We start from the raw sequence: 19,584 nt of genomic DNA, 5'->3' as shown, positions 1-19,584 counted from the left end.
CCAAAATATTCAAGGCCGACCTTAACAAAGCCCATACAAAACGATAGAAGCCCAAGGCGTCCGAATGCCAGGAGCTGCAACCAAATACGTCTACTGTTCCCGTCTAACACACGGAGATATTATATAATCGCGAATAGAATCGAGAATATTATAATAAAAGGAAATTGGGAAAACTATGTTTATACAGCACTTTCTAGAGGAGATCTGTGCCGAAAAAAGAACTTCTGAACTAAACTCGACCCTCTCACTTATTTCCAACACCCACGTGGTGTACGAGTACTATACGCCCAATAACCAACGGCCGTGCAGTGGCTCTGCCCTAAACCAAACCAATTATTATTTTACGAGCTAAACTGTAACAGAATACATGCAATCACAGCTATCAATGTCCATTTTGCTTCTAAAAAATTAACAATATGAAACAAACGTGAATACCTTTGAAAAACACAAAATAATTACAATGAAGGCTTACACAGGCCAGATAATTCAGTATATCAGAGAGAAATCATACATGTGTAAATTCACTGGTTTTGCCTTGTGGCTGAATAAAATGTTAGAAGAGGAGATGATGAGTTTCCATAAAACGTTACGATCTAAGCATTCTAGGGTAGGTTACATGAGAAATACTGCAATGGAGATATATTTCATATCATTCTTTAACAAATCTGAATGTACTGAATAACGTAATTGAAGGGCTTCCTACAATGACAAGATAAGTACGGAAACAAGTTTTGAGTAAAATTAATTTGAACATTTTTTCGCTTCTTATTTTGATGGTCCTCCAGATACAACTGTAAGGGTATCTAGGACTGCAATGTACGTTTTCTTAATGCAAAACCACCACTCTGAAGGGTCGGAGCATAACAGTGTGGTAGTGGTGTAATCTATTTTTTTTAGAATCACAGCAATGCATTTTTGAAGTGCTACGTAAGTGATTACATATTCCGCTGACACGCCGGCCAACCTGCTCCAGAATATGTGGACATTCGCAAATAAAAAAATGTTTGAAGATCATCTGTCTCTTTTGGGATAAATTGGACATGTAACGTTCCTTGCTTAAACGTAGTGCGTTGATGTAACGATTTCATTGAAATACGCTAATAAAACATAAATACCAATTTTGTATTTGAATGACCTTTCTTAAATACAGTAATTGATTCATTTGCTTGAACGATCCTCTACACCAGGCCATTCCAACAAAGCGTTTGAGGTTTAAGGAGCAACGATCCTGCCCCGTGTCTGCCCACTACTTTCTGCCGTTGCGGCTGTGGTGACACAAGAACGCACACGCTGGGTTGCTGATCTTGCCTTATTAGTCGATATTATAAATCATTTGAGTGATTTAAAATCTTAGTTGCAAGGAAATAATTATTGATTGTTGCTATGTGAGGCAGAATTCGGGCTTTTAAGATGGAAGTTTAAAGTTCAAAAATAATTACAGGTGTTTGAAGAATTCTCGTTTTCAAAACAAAGTAATTGTAACACTGATTGTTAACGTGAATCCCATAAACAATTCATCGATAGTTTTTCCGTGTCGGAGAAATGTCGACTGAATTAAAGATTTTATGACGCCCTTTTTTGTAACTTTTGAACACTATCTACTCTACTTTCACATTGCCTCGTAGGACAAATGCGTGCTCCCCGCATATCTTCCCGTCGCTGTTATCGCAAACGCGTTTTATGAACCCATGTCTGGTCACCAGCGAATTCCACTATGAGCAGTATGACATAGTTTTGTTGCTGATGTTACTGACGTGTGTCCCGAAACAAGGGAACTCTTCCACTCGGCTAAAACACCGATGATGTTCTCATCATCGTGTTTCCATCCGGTCGTCGCGACTCCAGGTTCCCTCGAACTCCAATGTGGTCCTTCGACAAGGAACTTCGTTTCAACATTTCGTCGTGTCTACCTTGGTCCTAGCTGGACAGGATATCGCAGCTTCACCTGCCGTAATGCAATGCCTTTCCGCGCCGGTCGCGTAGCAATTTCTTCATCCACATATACCGATCCGTACTGGAAATCATATCTATGATTATGTTATGGTCATTCTGGCAATCATATCCGACGACTATCTTCTACACGACGTCTGCAGTCACTGGTAATGCGTACGTAGGTTGTTCGGGACCAAACCTGAGCTAACAGCTATGAAAATCCATTCCGTTCGTAATATAATAGAAAACTATAATCTGTGTGCGACCTGGATGAAATGAATGAAGGAAGACATTAAGAAGTAGAATGAAGGAATTACAAGAGCCAGCTCATGAAATAAGAAAGGCCTGAAATTATAGCTCATAAATCAAATCAAATATGTATGAAATCAAATATGTCATAAACCTGGCTAAAAATCTTCACTTCTCGTTTACACAGTGTTTCGATCCTAGCATGATGGAATAAAAATAATATAATTTGCAGCACAAGAAACTAAGTAATCACGACATAAAATTCATCGCCCTATATAGGCTTGCTTTCTGCTCTCTGTAAAGTCCTTATAAAGATGTTGTTGAAACAGTTCCATGCTTTAATCAGCCCAGCTATTGAACAAGCAGGATTCCGCAGGAGTTTCAGCACAATCGATCACTTTAATGCCCTTGGAGAATTAATTAGCAGAGCAAAAGAATACCGAATGCCTCTCTGTGTAGTATTTATTCATTTCAAAAGTCCGATTGATTCAGTCAGTCATGATGCTATTTTGTAAGTTTTAGGGGTGTAGAAACTGCCCTCATCAGGATTGTTTGTAACATCTACGGCACGAATTATGATTTCATTAGTGTCAATGAATAAGTTCGACGGTACCTGATCGGAAGTGGTGTTATACAAGGCGATCCCGTCTCTCCCAAACTGTTCTCTGCTGTCCTGGAATAGGCAATGCCAAAGCTAAACGGAGAAGTTTTAACAAGCTGAGATTCTTTGATGACAGTGTACGTTTTGTTAATTACTTTGAAGAACTATAATCCTTAATAAAAAACCATGCCTCGGAATGTACATTTGGGATCCTGATAATTAACCTTTCCAAAACCAAAGTTAGTCCTACGAATGGATCCCGACGTATAGAGTACATGTCAAAATCGCACCACTCCAAGAGTTCAGTGAATACGTTTACCTTGACAAGAGTTTCAATATAAAGAGAATTGCAAAGCCAAACCTCTTTCGACACATTACGCTAGGGCGGCAGGCATTTATAAGGCATACAGAAATCATCAGAACAAACATGTTCGTAAATTTGAAGAAAATATTTTTGATCAGCCCATTCTCCCCGTCCTGACTTATGGCTCTAAAGCCAGGACACTAAACGAATTTGGGAAAAGAGGACTCCAAAACGTCCAAATGCTCCGTATTAAATGGAAAGATAATAAGAGGTCAGAATCATGTTAATCACTCAGGTTAATGCCTTCTTGGATGGAGCAGCTACTTCAAAGTGACTGTGGGCCAGCCATGATGCCTGAATGAAATCAAGACAGATGGACGAAAGTGGTATGTGAGTGGAGTTATAGAGACGGACTGAGATCAAAAGTAAGACCTCCGGACGACGGGATGAAGATCTGAAGTTTGATAGGATTTACTGTCAGAGAACCAAACAAAACCGTTCCACATGGAAACATCTTAGAAAGGACTGTTTTGGCTTAAAACTTTGAAGCCACATTGTTTCGGTAGAATGGGCTGATGATAGTGATGATGGTGATGATGATGAAACAGTCCTAAAACTTACTTCATTTTTGAGTCTCTTCCTTTATTATAACGATAGTTTGAAAGTTATGTTACAGTGCATGAACTAGATATTCCTTCAATAATACCGTTTACAATTCTATTTCAGTTATTTGGTGCATTAATTCCGACTTTGTCCAGGACTGTACTTGGTTACACACAGGCACAAGCCATGTAGTTGTACCTTCATAATGATTACTGCAAATAACGGCGCTCTTGTTGGAAACCATTGATCACTGATTGGACATCATTATGTCGAAGTATGGAGCTTGCGCCGGTTAGTACTTGAATTAATGCTGCCATTTACATTCGTTCGTTTTAAAAGGAACAACGGCCCAGAGAACGCCGGAATTTCTATGTTTAGCTTCACGCTAAATTAGAGCAGTTCATACAAGAGAACCACCGTTAACATTTCAACACAAATTATTCTGGATATAAATCAAACGTAGTTTATTTCACGATTTATAATTTCCAGAAATAAAACAAAAAGTAATGGTATAACAATCCATTAAGGTCCGAGGCCTGTAAAGACGACTACTGCCAACCCAGATGGTTAAAAGGTGTGGAGTGTTACGCGGACAGTATGATGACATATTTAGACGTATTGTTGGACTTTCGTGACGGGGCTCGCTGCCCGTTATATCAGAGAGCTCCTCATTCGACTCCGAGACGCTGAGTGAAGCACGTTGGAGCCCTCGATCCAGAATTGAATTCCTTGACTGGCCAAGACCGAACCGCGAGTGTCCCAAAACCACGAGAATCGCGTCTTACAATTTCAAGTGGATAAATACTCGGTTAAAAGTCGAATTCATTTCGCTGAAAGTCTTTTTTCTCTGAATTAATATCAATATGTTTAAGGTAATGTAAAATTATCATCCACCGATTTTGGTCACACATATAATTGATTTCTTCCGGTGACGATTCTTGTAGTATCATTATTGTTTCGTTATATACAAATCTTGACGTATAACCCCGAGCTCTATGAAACAAGCGGAGATATGTTCCATAAAATCGTTTAAGTATTGAAAACAGAATGGAATATTTCATGGCAAATATACACGGCTTGAAAGAATATTAGTTGACATTATCTGGATCTCAATGGACAGAGAGCAATCAATGAAAAACCCTATTATATTTCTCCTAGATTTTAAGGGAAGAAAACCGCGATATCCCAAACTGTCTGTCATATTGATAAATAGACACTGCAGAAAAGTTCATCACTACTCAAATTGCACAGTGGGGCCGGTAAAAGTGCACCCAGTTGACTTGGAGGGATGCATATTTGATTCTGCGTAGGAAGTCGAGATATTTTTAAAAAATGGAATGAATCTCACTTCTGGAGAGCCAAAAAGCTTAATCGTTTACTTATCCCGTGAATGTAGATGAGCTGGAGATGGACAGTAGGGAATGGTATGATGATAAATGGGGCTAAAAGTCAGGTTGTGATTTTCAGAAATAGGAAAGTCCTCTCAGTTTTAATTACTGCGTTGACTGGGGTGAAAGTTCCTGTTGTTTTTTTTTTTTTTTTTTTTTAGAAGTTGCTTTACGTCGCACCGACACAGACAGGTCTTATAGGAAAGGAAGGGGCTAGGAATGGAAAGAAGCGGCCGTGGCCTTAATTAAGGTACACCCCCAGCATTTGACAGGTGTAAAAATTGGAAACCATGGAAAAGCATCTTCAGGGCTGCCGACAGTGGGGTTCGATCCCACTATCTCCCGAATACTGGATACTGGCCGCACTTAAACGTCTGCAGCTATCGAGCTCGGTAAAAGTTCCTAATTGGATCATTGTAAGTACCTAGGTGTAACATAAGGAAATATCTTCATTGTGTTAATCACATAAATATGATTGCAAATAAAAGGAGCAGAGCTTTGCACTTGGTTATGAGGGTATTCAGGGGTTGTAGTAAGGATGTAAAGGACAGGGCATATACGTCTCATAATTATAATTACAACTTCTATTGGTGGTTTCCTTAAGGGAAATTGGCGTGTCCTCTCTGGGCAAATATTATAAATGCTAAACATATGTCACTCTGGAAATTCCCAGAGGAGAAAAATTATTTGCAACTTTTGTATGCTCACTGTGCAATTATAAAGTAATTTGTATGGATCCATTAAGATACATGATTTCCTCTTACGTAGCGCCATTTACTGAAAGGAATAAATATATATCGTCGCTTAAGAATGCAGATTTCGTATCTTCAGTTCTTACGAAATATTTTCCTGTTATTCTTTTGTGGCTATCTACAGATAACCGGGCTAGTTGGCCTTGCAGTTAAGGTCACGGAGCTGTGAGCTCGCATCCGGGAAATAGTGGGTTCGAATCCCACTGTTGGCAGCCATGAAGATGGTTTTCCATGGTTTCCCATTTTCACACCAGGCAAATGCTGGGGCTGTACCTAAGGCCACGACCGCTTCCTTCCCATTCCTAGGCCTTTCCTGTCCCATCGTCGCCATAAGACCTATCTGTGTCGGTGCGACGTAAAGCAAATAGCAAAAAAAAAAAAAAAAAACTCTACAGATCGTTGTGTGAGACAGCGTAACTGTTTCTGATTTGTACGAGCTCTCCGTCCTTAAGTAAGGATATGTCTAATACAGACAATGACAAATATTTTTACTCAGATTTTTATTCACTGGCCTTTCGTAATTGTTTTATTAAGCCGCTGAAGACCTGAATATGAATCATTCAGTAAAATAATAATAATAATAGTAATAATAATAATAATGATAAGAAGAAGAAGAAGAAGTAGACTTCTGTGTGGTTATAACAAGCCTAGTACAGCCTTACTAAGTGGATTTCTTGGAAAATGAGAAGTGAGATAGTTTCTTGGTTTCTTGGTTTCTTAGAGTAAGTAAAGTACCACCTGTTAGAAATAGCCAGTTGTCTCAATTTCTTTTATTTCAGGTTTTAATATCATAAAACGATTTCACACTGACTTACTTCCCAACATAATGAGATTTTACCACGAGAGAAAAGAAATACCATTTAAAATGTGCGCTCTGATACACCACTGTGCCGCCCGTATACAATTCGTCCTCGAGTAGTGCAGAAATACAGAAACATTCTTGAATACATGGATGCACTCCTCTGGAAGTGGTTGTTTGAACAAATCAATTAATAAAAGAGAAGAAAGTCACGTTAAATTGGATTCTAAATCCTATAACGCCAACAGTGAATAGTATTGGCTTAAAAATGGATTTGACATAAAATATTTTCCAATTAATGCAAAATTACAGATTATTTAAAATAAAATATTAGAAAGGTTTATTTGTATACCTTACGACAAATATTCTGTTCAGGAATACATTTTATTTTTGTTTGTAATAATGTAAGCATTCGGTCTGGTTCCTTGGCTGAATGATCAGCTTACTGGCCTTCATTTTATAAGGCCCCGGGTCCGACTCTTGATGGGGTCGATGCTTTTATTTTCGTATGGTTAATTCCCTTGGTTCGAGGATGGGGTGTTTGTATTAGTCTTAATACACTTCTCTTCATCTACATACAGACTGCACTACCAATCACCATAGAAATACGGAATAGTGTATTCATCTCTTTGCGACAGTAAAACTAGGTTGTTTCCACGTAAGCGCTGACCCCAATATCATTGGAAAAGCCAGGGATAATAATAAAAATTGTTTAAATGACTTTCGGTTATTAAGCATTTTAAAACCTGTCATTTGGAATTTTGCCTTGAGGGAAGATTTTTCTTCGAACACCCTCATCTGATCAATAAATCCTGAAATACGGATCAGTGGTGTGTCAGTCAAAGGATCTCAAGATTTTGGGTTCAAACCCGGTGGAGGCAGTCTGATTTTGGAAGGACCACTAGGCACTCCTTGTCATATAATGTCAGCTTTTAAGAGAATATCTGGGGGTGACGTATTTTATACTTACCCATGTAAAACTCAGCCATAGATCGCCCAATAGAGTTCCGTATCTGTAACATCTGTTACAATAAAACGCAACGTCAAAATTGATTATACAGGCAGCCTAAATGGAGTTAAATCAAAGAGACTGAACACGGTTGATGAGGCCATACGATTCTTGTTACTCTCAAATAAAATCAGTCTCAGCAGAGACGAAAACTTGCTATTTTAAAAAGAAAAAATTAAGGTCGTACTGGCCAATTAAGTATTTTTATGAAGGTATAGAGCCTATACATTTTTAATGAATTATTCTTCTTCTGCCCCTTTTTCCACACCTGTAGTGTCGCATGAGTATATTTGGCCCTGTTTTACGGCTGGATGCCCTTCCTGACACCAATTATGTATGGAGATATGTAATCACTGTTGCGTGTTTCTGTTATGGTTGGTAGTGCGGTGCGTTGTCTGAATATGAAGAGGAGAGTGTTAGGACAAACATAAAAACCCAGTCCTTGGGCTAGAAGAATTAATCTAATTCCATTAAAATCCCAGACCTGCCCTGGAATCGAACCCGGGACCATCTGACGCTGACAATTCAACCAAGGAGTTGGAGATTTGAAAAATGAATTACTTTATTACTTTCTATTACACCGGGCGAGTTGGCCGTGCGCGTAGAGGCGCGAGGCTATGAGCTAGCATCCGGGAGATAGTAGGTTCGAATCCCACTATCGGCAGCCCTGAAGATGGTTTTTCGTGGTTTCCCATTTTCACACCAGGCAAATGCTGGGGCTGTACCTTAATTAAGGCCACGGCCGCTTCCTTCCAACTCCAGGCCTTTCCTATCCCATCGTCGCCATAAGACCTATCTGTGTCGGTGTGACGTAAAGCCCCTAGCAAAAAAAAAAAACTTTCTATTACACCAGCAATATCTGCGGGGAGATATATTAATAAACTAATATTAAAATTGCCATCTATATCTAGTGCGGACAGTTACTATGGGAGCATTAAGAAGCATGCTACTGACACTGCAATTGGTAACACTGTCTGTATGGAGCCATCCCACGCTGTAATCCATCAGACTTCGTGCAGCGTGTCCCAGTGACATGGCTACCGCGCCCATTATAATCCTTTGAGTGACGTCACACAAGGTCAATACCTGAAACAATACATCACAATGGGGAGACTGAGGACACGGGGGCCAGGTGGGAAACAATTAGCAAAGCAGATTATCAATCTTCGTCCGCAGTATCATCACACCAATCTCGATTTGCGCTCTAATGCGGCACACACAAAAACTGGACAACAGAGCCATTCGTTGAAGATTCATTATCAGTAATTAATAAAACTCTCCTGCTTCATCAGGTACATTTTAAGTAGGGCAGTTATATAAATGGGGGGAAAAAATTCTTAGATAGGTGGAAGATTGCCTGTGGCGAACACAGTACCTGAAGTACGTAGGCCCTACTTCATATCTACTGAATGATTCCCTTAGAGAACACCATTACCTGGAGTGATCTCGATTTTCACTTTTTAAATTGATTATATCTCACCTAGGTTCAGCGGCTCAGATGTTAGAGCTATGGCTCGCTGAGCCCGAAACGGACTTGATCCGGGATCAGTGCGGTTGTATGTAAAGCGCTAAAATAAGACGGCCTTGTGTCGGTAGATGTATCGAAGAGTGAAAGAACTTCGATGTTTCCTGAAGTACACACGGTAATAAATAGGATGAAAAGTTATTATTATTATTATTATTATTATTATTATTATTATTATTATTATTATTATTATTATTATTATTATTATTATTATCCTCAGTTACGGAGGAGCCAGTTAGCTTCATCCATTGTCATAAGTATTCAGTCGGAATGTTTAAATGGGCTGAACATCTCTTCGTTTTGCCTTTTCAAACCACAGTACCACGAGCATTTGACTACTTGATAAAAATCCACAGATTTGATTATAATGTACTAACTCTTTATTTTCATGAAGAACATGATAAAAAATGAGGGAAAATCTCACTAAAATTAGATATCGGAAGTCGGCTGTGTTACATCTGTATTAGCATGCTTCGAGATTGGAATATATTTATTCTACATTCTATTCGCAGCCGACCTGATGGTATGAACAAAACTGATTTTGAATATTTCTCATAACCCCATCCCCCCAGGTTCTTCCACTAACATGTAGAAAATATGCAGTTCGACTCTTTGGCTGAATGGTCAGCGTTGCAGCCTTCGGTACAGAGGGTTCCGGGTTCGATTCCCAGCCGGGTTGAGGATTTTAATCGCGTCTGATTAATTCTTCTGGTTCGGCGAGTGGGTGTTCGTGTTTTCCCCAACACTTCCCTCTTCATATTCAAACGACACACTACACGTCCAAACACCAGTGAAACACGCAATTGTGATTACATCCCTCCATATAGGGTTGGCGTCGGGAAGATGAAACAGGGCCAAATGCACATGTGCGACACAGTTCTTACCCGTGACCCAACAGTGTGGGAAAGGTGGTAAAAGACAAAGATTCAGAAAATATGCACTAAACGAGTCGACCGTGTAGTTAGAGTCGCATAGGTGTGAACTCACATTCGGGAGATTGTGGGTTCAAACCCCACTGTTGGTAGTGCCGAAGATGGTTTTCCATAGTTTCCCACTTTCACTCCAGGCAAATTCTGGGGCTGTACTTTAATTAAAGCCACGGTCGCTCCCATTCCACTCCTAGCCCTTCCCTATCCCATCGTCCCCATTATATCTGTGTCGGTGCGACATGAAGCAAAATTGTAAAATAAAATAAAACGTAGAAAATATACTATCGCAGTCTCCCATCATAGAGGAAATAGTGTCCCAACCATCCCACAGTAAGACCATAAAGCCGAGCATATGGACGGAAGAGGTTTTCACAATAAGAACGAAATCTGGTTAAGGAAGACTGAGGAAATTATTTGTCGTTACCAAGCTCTGTTCGAGTCATTCTCAACCCAGGACTCCAATTGAATTGGATTGTTTAATATTAAAGTTTGAAATATTTATGTTTATTTTATGTTCATAGAACCAGAATATTAAGTGATCTTTGTGGTTGGAATGAGAATTATGATTTCCTTTTACATACAGCACTTTCTGAGTTGAAGACATTGCATATTACTGTATACAGAATGATTCAATAGGAATTGTAAATATTTCAGGAGGCAATGGTATAGGCTACTTCAAGTACAAAATGCCATATATAATATGTAAAAAATATGCAGTATGTGGGTGTTGATAGTACGCATAAGAACGACCTTAGAAAAATTGGAATTATTATTGGTGTATGCGAAAACCCAGCATAATGAGCAAAAATGACGGATGCATTTACTGAGGCACCATACGTGTTCATATATCCCACCATCAACTTCAGTGCATATTACGTTTTGAACAATGGGCAGAACTATGGCTGAGATTAAGGTGCACTATATAATGAATTTATCGGATATTGGAAACACTGCTGAAGGAAATACATTTTGAATACTGAGAGAAAAGCAAACAATTATAAGCCAAATGTCACAGCCCAGTTAACCATACCTTTAATAACCGTAGGTCAGGAGTAAGTTCAGGCACAGGGTAACGCAGGTAACTCATGGCACATATCTGTAAGTAACAGGAATTAATACTGCAACGCAGTTTGAACCGCGGCATGAGATGAACCAGTTCCTCTACTACGTGCCCGTACGGACCGCAGTTTTGATGTCACTGTTTCCTGTGAGTGACCAGTGTGAACTGTAGCGTGTGACGACTGAAAAACATGAGAGGAAAACTTATTGAGGCAATGCATGAACGTCTTTAGATATTGTTCTCGGTTTAACCGAAAATCGTCTTCTTCTTCTTTATCTGTTTACCCTCCAGGGTCGGTCTTTCCCTCGGACTCAGCGAGGGATCCCACCTCTACCGCCACAAAGGCAGTGTCTTGGAGCTTCAGACTTTTCTTCTTATGGTGCCGGTGGGACAGGAAAGGGATAGGACTGGGAAGAAATCGGCCGTGGCCTTAATTACGGCACAGTTCCAGCATTTGCCTGGTGTGAAAATGGGAAACCACGGAAAACCATCTTCAGGGCTACCGACAGTGGGGTTCAAACCCACAATCTCCCGAATACTGGATACTGGCCACATTTAAGCGACTGCAGCTATAGAGCTCGTGAGTACCTCGCCCAGGCGGTGTCACCTGCTATGCTGAACAGGGGCCTTGCTGGGGGATGGGTAGATTGGAAGGGATAGACAAGGAAGAGGGAAGGAAGCGGCCGTGGCCCTATGTTAGGTACCATCCCCGTATTTGCCTGGAGAAGTGCAAAACCACGGAAAACCACTTCCAGGATGACTGAGGGGGGAATCGAACCCATCTCTACTCAGCTGACCGCCCGAGGCTGAGTGGACCACTTTCCAGCCTTCGTACCAATTTTCAAATTTCGTGACATAGCCGGGAATCGAACCCGGGCCTCCGAGGGTGGCAGCTAATCACACTAACGACTACACCACAGAGGCGGACAAAAATTGTCAATTTATATAAAAAATGCCTTACTTAATGACAATTCGCAATGAGCCTATTTTTACCTGATCAAAGGCATGCACGATAGTATCTTGGTCTGGTATGCGACATCTGAATCGGATTCAAAACTAAATTTCAGCAAAATTTCAGCCATAGTATTCACAAATTGAGCTCTTGCACGAGCACTCTTCAACTGGGCATGTGTGCGTCAAGGAGTACACTGTATGTTTGTCTACTCCTTAGTCATGTTTCTTGACCATGGATGAGATGAAATTACATAGTATGTTTTAACGGCCGGATGCCTTTCCTGACACCAAACTCACTTGGGGAGTTAATGAAGTTTAAATGATTGAAGATGAGCGAAATTGGGTAAGGAGGCAAAAGAAATCGGCTGTGGCCTATGAATTGAAACTGTCGCGGCATCCTCCCGGAAGTGAAAACGGGAAACCACACAAAACCATTTTCAGAACAGCCGACGTTGGAGTACGAACGCACTCATCTCCCGAATGGAGACAAAAAATATTTTTCTGGAACAAATTTCTTAGCAGCCGATACGTAATTTATTCAGGAAATTTATTCAGGAAATATTTTTCTGGAACAAATTTCTTAGCAGCCGATACGTAATTTATTCAGGAAATTCAAAATTATTTTGAGGGATGAAAATGAGATTATAACATGTTCTTGGATATTTAGAGTTCTGTCACAACTTAAAACACATTTTCTTTATTTTTATTAGTAGTATGAAATTCCTATTAGTATGAAATTCTTATTAATGAGGTCCCTCATTATTAACACTTACTTAAACAGATCAATGGGCAAATTAGTAAAACAGCTTAATCAAAACACTTTTAGAACATATTTATTTTCTTCTACGCAGTCGTTTCTTCTTAACTTTAACAAACAAACAAACAAACAAACAAACAAACAAAAAACAAACAAACAAACAAACAAACAAGCAAACAAACAAACTAACTAAAATCCTGGCAACTTACTTTTTTTTCCCAATCACTGCCATTTCGATCTCCAATACTCATTTGCCTAACCAACTTCAAGATGCATACCTAAAAAATAATAAAACAACTTGTAGATCAATGCACATACAATTATTATACAATACATATTATAATGTATAACTTAATTAATTCAATTACTCTGGTATAATTCTGTCACCATATGTTTATGTTTTAACCTAACCTAACTCCATGGCTCTACAGCCCTATAGGGCCTTGGCATGCCAAGCGACCGCTACTCAGCCCAAAGGCCTGCAGATTAGGTTTCTTGTGGTCAGCACTCCGAATCCTCTAGGCCTTTACTTTTTAAGATTGTTTCTAAATGTATTTATTCATAAGTTAGTTTTGACACACTAAAAAACCTAAAAGTCATAAATTAACTGAGTAGAAACTGAAAACAAATGGCCTCAAACATCACCAAAAATCACTACAATACTTTCCAAATTCCTCTGAGTCACTTCGATTCCATAATATAATATTTCTTGACAGCTTTAAAAACAAGGTGTACGACTAACTATTATTCTAAACTTCCATTTTTTGGTACTTTAAAATGCTATTATCACTAGTAATTTAAAGATGAATTTCATTTAAGCTCGTATTGTTAATAGTGTAACCTTTAGCACACGAGCGGAGTTGAATATCATGTGACCGGGGAAGACGCCTATCTTCCTTCTACTGGCACAGCTTGAATACCGGTCTGTGAGCTTCTTAAAAACAAAAGTCTCTTTTTCAAATCCCTCTGTAACAAGGCTAATAAAGAACTTTACTGATCTTAGACTTCAACACATCAAGAGTCCGTTCAACAGCCATATTGTCAACAAAAGGTTTTATGTGCGCTAACAATACCGAAGTCAACAACTCTGGCTCAAAAAGTGGTGCATATCATCATTTTTTTTTACAGTTTTAAACATTCTCACTTGTAATTCTCTTGGAAAAAATGTTGCATTTTACTTGATGTTTTCGCCAACCAAATCATATTTTTATTCTTTAAATGTATTAATAATATTCTTGTTTTATTTTAACGTCCTTTGCCCATCAGCTGATGATGTCCGCAATGTCGAAGAAATATGCTGTGAATTAACATATTAAATTTATCTTACAGAATAAATAACTACTCGTATTGTAAAGGTGGGTCCGCCTCTGTGGTGTAGTGGTTAGCGTGATTAGCTGCCACCCCCCGAGGCCCGGGTTCGATTCCCGGCTCTGCCACGAAATTTGAAAAGTGGTACGAGGGCTGGAACGGGGTCCACTCAGCCTCGGGAGGTCAACTGAGTAGAGGTGGGTTCGATTCCCACCTCAGCCATCCTGGAAGTGGTTTTCCGTGGTTTCCCACTTCTCCTCCAGGCGAATGCCGGGATGGTACCTAACTTAAGGCCACGGACGCCTCCTTCCCTCTTCCTTGCCTATCCCTTCCAATCTTCCCATCCCTCCACAAGGCCCCTGTTCAGCATAGCAGGTGAGGCCGCCTGGGCGAGGTACTGGTCATACTCCCCAGTTGTATCCCCCGACCAAGAGTCTGAAGCTCCAGGACACTGCCCTTGAGGCGGTAGAGGTGGGATCCCTCGCTAAGTCCGAGGGAAAAACCGAACCTGGAGGGTAAACAGATGATGATGATGATGATGATGATTGTAAAGGTGGAATATTTGATTAAGGATCTTATAGGATATTTAAATCAATGTCTACATTTTTTCCAGAAAAGGACAATTTTCTTTTCGGATTTGTCGAACACTTATGAATATTTTCAGTTATTTGAAGAATTTAAACTATATCACTACAGCCACATTTCTTTGATAATTATCATTGGCATTTCCCTAAATTCAGGTATTTAATTGCATTGTTACGAATTACTGTAGTCGTAAATAACCATCTCAATAGAACGCACTAATAGCACTTCATTCATCACCACTCCCAGTGTGGTTTTAACTGCAATAAATGTCTTTCAAATTAAATTTTGTAATTAACACTATTACACATACATCACAACGAAGAAATAAGTGCTTTTTCCCAAACGTACAGTATTTACAGCGTCGATTGACGGTGAATTACGACCTTAACAACCACAAACATGCGGCCTGGTCACGGTAAAATGTATAAATTCTAGCGAGGAAAATAGTGCTTTAGAACAAATTTATACAAGTGATGGATTGAAAAGATTTTATTATTTCGTTTACTTTATTACATTTTCATTGACATATTATAATTTTATTTGGTTGTGCAAGATCCCCGAAGGCTTGCGTGTATTTGGTAGAAACGGCTCGTGCTCAGGCTGTTGATCTAGAATTAGACAAACGTTCAGCTTTAAGCACGGGGCACACTGGAAGTACATGATAATAGGCCTACGTCACCTCCAGGTTGTGAACAATATGTTGCTTGCGACTGTTTCATTTAAAATTTTATCAGGTTCGTTATCTGTGCCAGGAATGTCTCAACGTTTTTGCGGGTATTTAGTTCAAATCCATAACTACCTTTGACAATTCATTTCATGTCCTTTTCGATCCATAAAATGCTATGATTATTGTCATAAATGTGTTCCGCAAAAGCTGAATATTTGTTGTAATTCATTGCCTTGAAATGTTCTTGATATCTTTGATTTAAGGCTCGGCCAGTCCTTTCTATATAAAACATTTTGCAGTCCTCACAAGTGAGCCGAATTGGTGTAGACATCTTTTTTGTCGATACTATGTCCATTATATATATGTATATATGTTCACATATTTTATTACTGGTTCTGCATGCTGTTTTGAGTTGAAATTTATTAAATATATTGGCGATTTTAAAAACTTGATTATTAAAATGCATAAATGTTACAAATTAACTACGTTCAGAGATTTCCTTTCTTCTCTCATGGTTCAATTTTCTTTTTTATCTATAATTTGTCCTATCTTTTCTGGGTTGTAGCCATTTGCCTTAACAATGTTTTATTATTCTAATTCCTTTCAGTATGTTTTCATTACTCATGGTAATTTGTAATTGTTTATTAATATAGCTGTTGTAAGCTGCTTGTTTGTGAGTTCCTGGGTGGTTGGAGATTTTGTTGATGGTCATGATGGACTGTGTGGGTTTCCTAAAAACATCGAAATCTATCCAATTGTTGTTTCTTGTTAATGTGAGGTCCAAGAAATATAACTTTTTATCTGTTTCCTTTTCCATAGTGAATTTGATCTTGCTTTCAGCAAATTTAAACAATCCAGAAATGTTTCGGGAGTAATGTGGTCTCCAGTTAAAAATACTACCGTGTCGTTAATTAATTATGATTGTAAGTACTACCATCAGCACTGTTCATAAGATAGCTTTGATATTTTATAATGATTAAAATAAGTTAGTCGATAATGCTTTAATTTCTTGTTCCCTTGCCAGGCTCCACTTGAACTTTCCAGTCGTACCTCTATTTCTCAAAGATTGTTTATTTCCAACCACAATGATGTAATTCTTGATAGAGTTTCATAATTTGCGAAATAATTGAATTCATTTTGCCTCCTTTCTTGAAACATCCATTAGCTTCATAGCATCATTTTTAAGATCTACTAAGGTGGTCTAGAAGTTAGGAGAGTTCTGTCCCATTAGGGTTTGACTCCTGGTTCTATAACGATTTACGGGGGATTCTAAGGAGTGTAAGAGGGTAAACTAGGCTCTGGTAACTGCAGTGGTCGATGTCTGCCGAGCGTTGGTTACAAATATCTATTGACATTTTGGATTAATTACGGAAGAAAGCGGCAGTGATTTGTTAAGTACCACCATCTCAATTGTGAAACAACAGAAAAAGGATTTTAGGATGCTCAAGAGTTCGATCTATACCCAATTTTCTACTCATTTACGGTACTTAAGGTTAGGTGCATCCCTTTCTATCTTGAATTTGTATCTTTTGACGTGGCATCTCACTCTGTAGACCTGTACACACAGAAAGTTAGTGTTGTGAATATCACAGGCTGTTTCTGGCAAACTATAGGAGATACATTCAATATTCCGACATCAGTAAGTAAGTCGAGGCCTCAGATAAATGTAACAAGGATAAATTTAGCACGATGATATAACCTCTCCCCGCGAGGTACTCGTGCTTTAATCCCTCGATTTCGTCGCCATAAGACCTATCTGTGTCGGTGCGACGTAAAGCCCCTGGCAAATAAATAAAATCCCTCGATTAGGCGCACTTTGTGCACTTTGTAACGCAAAGGAAGTGAACATGTCAGCCGATTGAAGAGACTCTGGTATAATTTTACTTGTAAATGCCAGTGTCATTAAAGTGAATACATTTACAGTCTGTAAATAACTGCGAAGTATGAAAATTTGCCAAAATTACATTTTTTCGTGGTTTGTATAGTAGAAATATACGCAAGATAGTAATGAATCCCACAGTTCATAAAATACGATTTATTGTAAATATAGCGAATAGTTTGTCTGAGGGAGGAGCTTGAATTATAGTACGATGCTTTTGAGGTAGGTAGTAGCTTCGTTTGCCCCTCCGGTTATAGCACAAACCATACCATGCATCAGGCTAATGTAATGTGTGAGAAGAAATTCTAAGTACTTTACTGCCCTGCAGCTGTACACATCACTTAAATGCCTCTTCAGGACGTATGTACTGTATGTATGATCTGCAAGAAACAATTCTAAGTTCCTTACTCCACTGCAGGTTCAAGTAGTGTCTATATTTAAGTTCTACCGTTCTACGTGAAAGAAGTGGACATTTTCCCACTGGAAAATATAGTAATGTATAGGGATTGGAAATTGAAAACCTATAAATTGCCTAAAAGAAGACCCATAGATAATCCTAAATAATATCCAGAAAAGAACCTAAAAACTGACAAAAATGACGTTAAAATGCGGTCCAAATTCATTCATAATTTTACTTTTATTTACATATTTAATGAAGTATAAAAAGTAAAAAATTCCTGTGGTATACAACATACAGTACAAAAATATGTGAGTAAAATACGTCTTTTTTCCAGTCATTATGTGTTTTAGATTAGCATAATTAAAAAAGGAAATCCCATATTTGTTAAAAAAATATTTGCAGAATTTAGAATGAAATATTTTTTCCACCTAGAATGAATCCAGCAAATCCGCAATGAACACCCTGGAGAAAGAAAGTGAGTATAAATGGAATCATATTTGGCTTAACCACACTAGGATTTAAAATAATTCAATTTGGAAACCTAACTTCAGTTCGTTATCTTAAGTGTAAAGGATCGTCTATTTTCAGACAGCACGTTGCGAAACATCCAGAAACTTCTTTCCACATCAACAGATGTTAAGGGCTCATACTTGAAGCAAGTGAGATTTTTGTCTTCAAAAACACTCACATCAAAATGTTCTACTTTCAATTTTCCACTTATCTTGCACATAACACTTGATACCCCTGGTTACTTCAAGCACTAGTTTAACATTTCATTTCATTTTCTCTCTTTTCGGATATGGTTCAAATATATGTAACTAGAGAAAAGATGTTTAAGAAGTGGCGGAAGAACTAATTATCTTTGGAATTGAGAATCGGCAGTAAAAATGAAGTTACAAAAAGCTGTTAAAAAGGCTAAAAAGACCAATAAGCCAAAATAACGCCGATAAAGGCGAAGAAGGACAAATAAAACCCACTATTTTCTGGACTATAATGGCCCAGAATGAACATATATTATGTTGAGCCTCTTCTTTGGGACACTCGAGAAAAGAAAGGATTTTTCTTCAACTTCCAAGCCCTATATCAGCAAAACCATAAGTAATTTATCAATAAATATTACTTCAGCTTTTAACATCAATTTTCCAATTTAAATATTAAAAAAGGACAGTATTTTCACGCCATATGTATTCAGGGCCCAATAAACAGCAGAAAAATTATTTGTACTTCTCTTTCTACATCCGGTATATCTGCAACCATTTAACGATCGCGGATAAAATCACGAAGCGAACTCTGTGAGAGAAACGCAATCGTGAAAGAATCACGAAGATATCTCCATAAAATTCAAAATTATGCCACAGTTAATTAATTTAGAAGTGGAGTGCCGGTGAATCAATCCCACGATACCGTTGCGTCATCATATAATTCAACGGCGTAAGAGAGGGGAACTGAGTAAGAACGAGAGTATCTAACGCGCAAAGTTGATTTATAGAAAATTTATTAAAGTTGATTTTATGTACAATATTTGCCTTATCCAAGTCGTATTTCTCATATTATCTTTTCCTACTTAATCGTGTGGGTTTTTTTTCTCTTGTACATTGGCTTTATGTTGCAGCGGCACAAATAGATATTATGGTGACGATGGGGTAGGAAAAGTCCATGGGGAGGAGGGAGAAAGCGGCCATAGCTTTAATTAAGGTATAGCCCCAACATTTTCCTGATGTAAAAATGGAAAACACGAAAAACCGTCTTGAGGGCTGCCAACAGTGTGGTTCCAATCCACTATCTCCTGAATGCAAAGCTCACAATTGCGCGCGCATTACCGCACGGCGAACTCGCTCGGCAATCGTGTGCTTCGGTCACGTAACAAACGATGAAGTTTTAAA

The sequence above is a fragment of the Anabrus simplex genome, chromosome 1 (genome assembly GCF_040414725.1).
Source record: "Anabrus simplex isolate iqAnaSimp1 chromosome 1, ASM4041472v1, whole genome shotgun sequence".
In the NCBI taxonomy this organism is placed as follows: domain Eukaryota; kingdom Metazoa; phylum Arthropoda; class Insecta; order Orthoptera; family Tettigoniidae; genus Anabrus; species Anabrus simplex.
Note: the sequence above shows the minus strand (reverse complement) of the source record.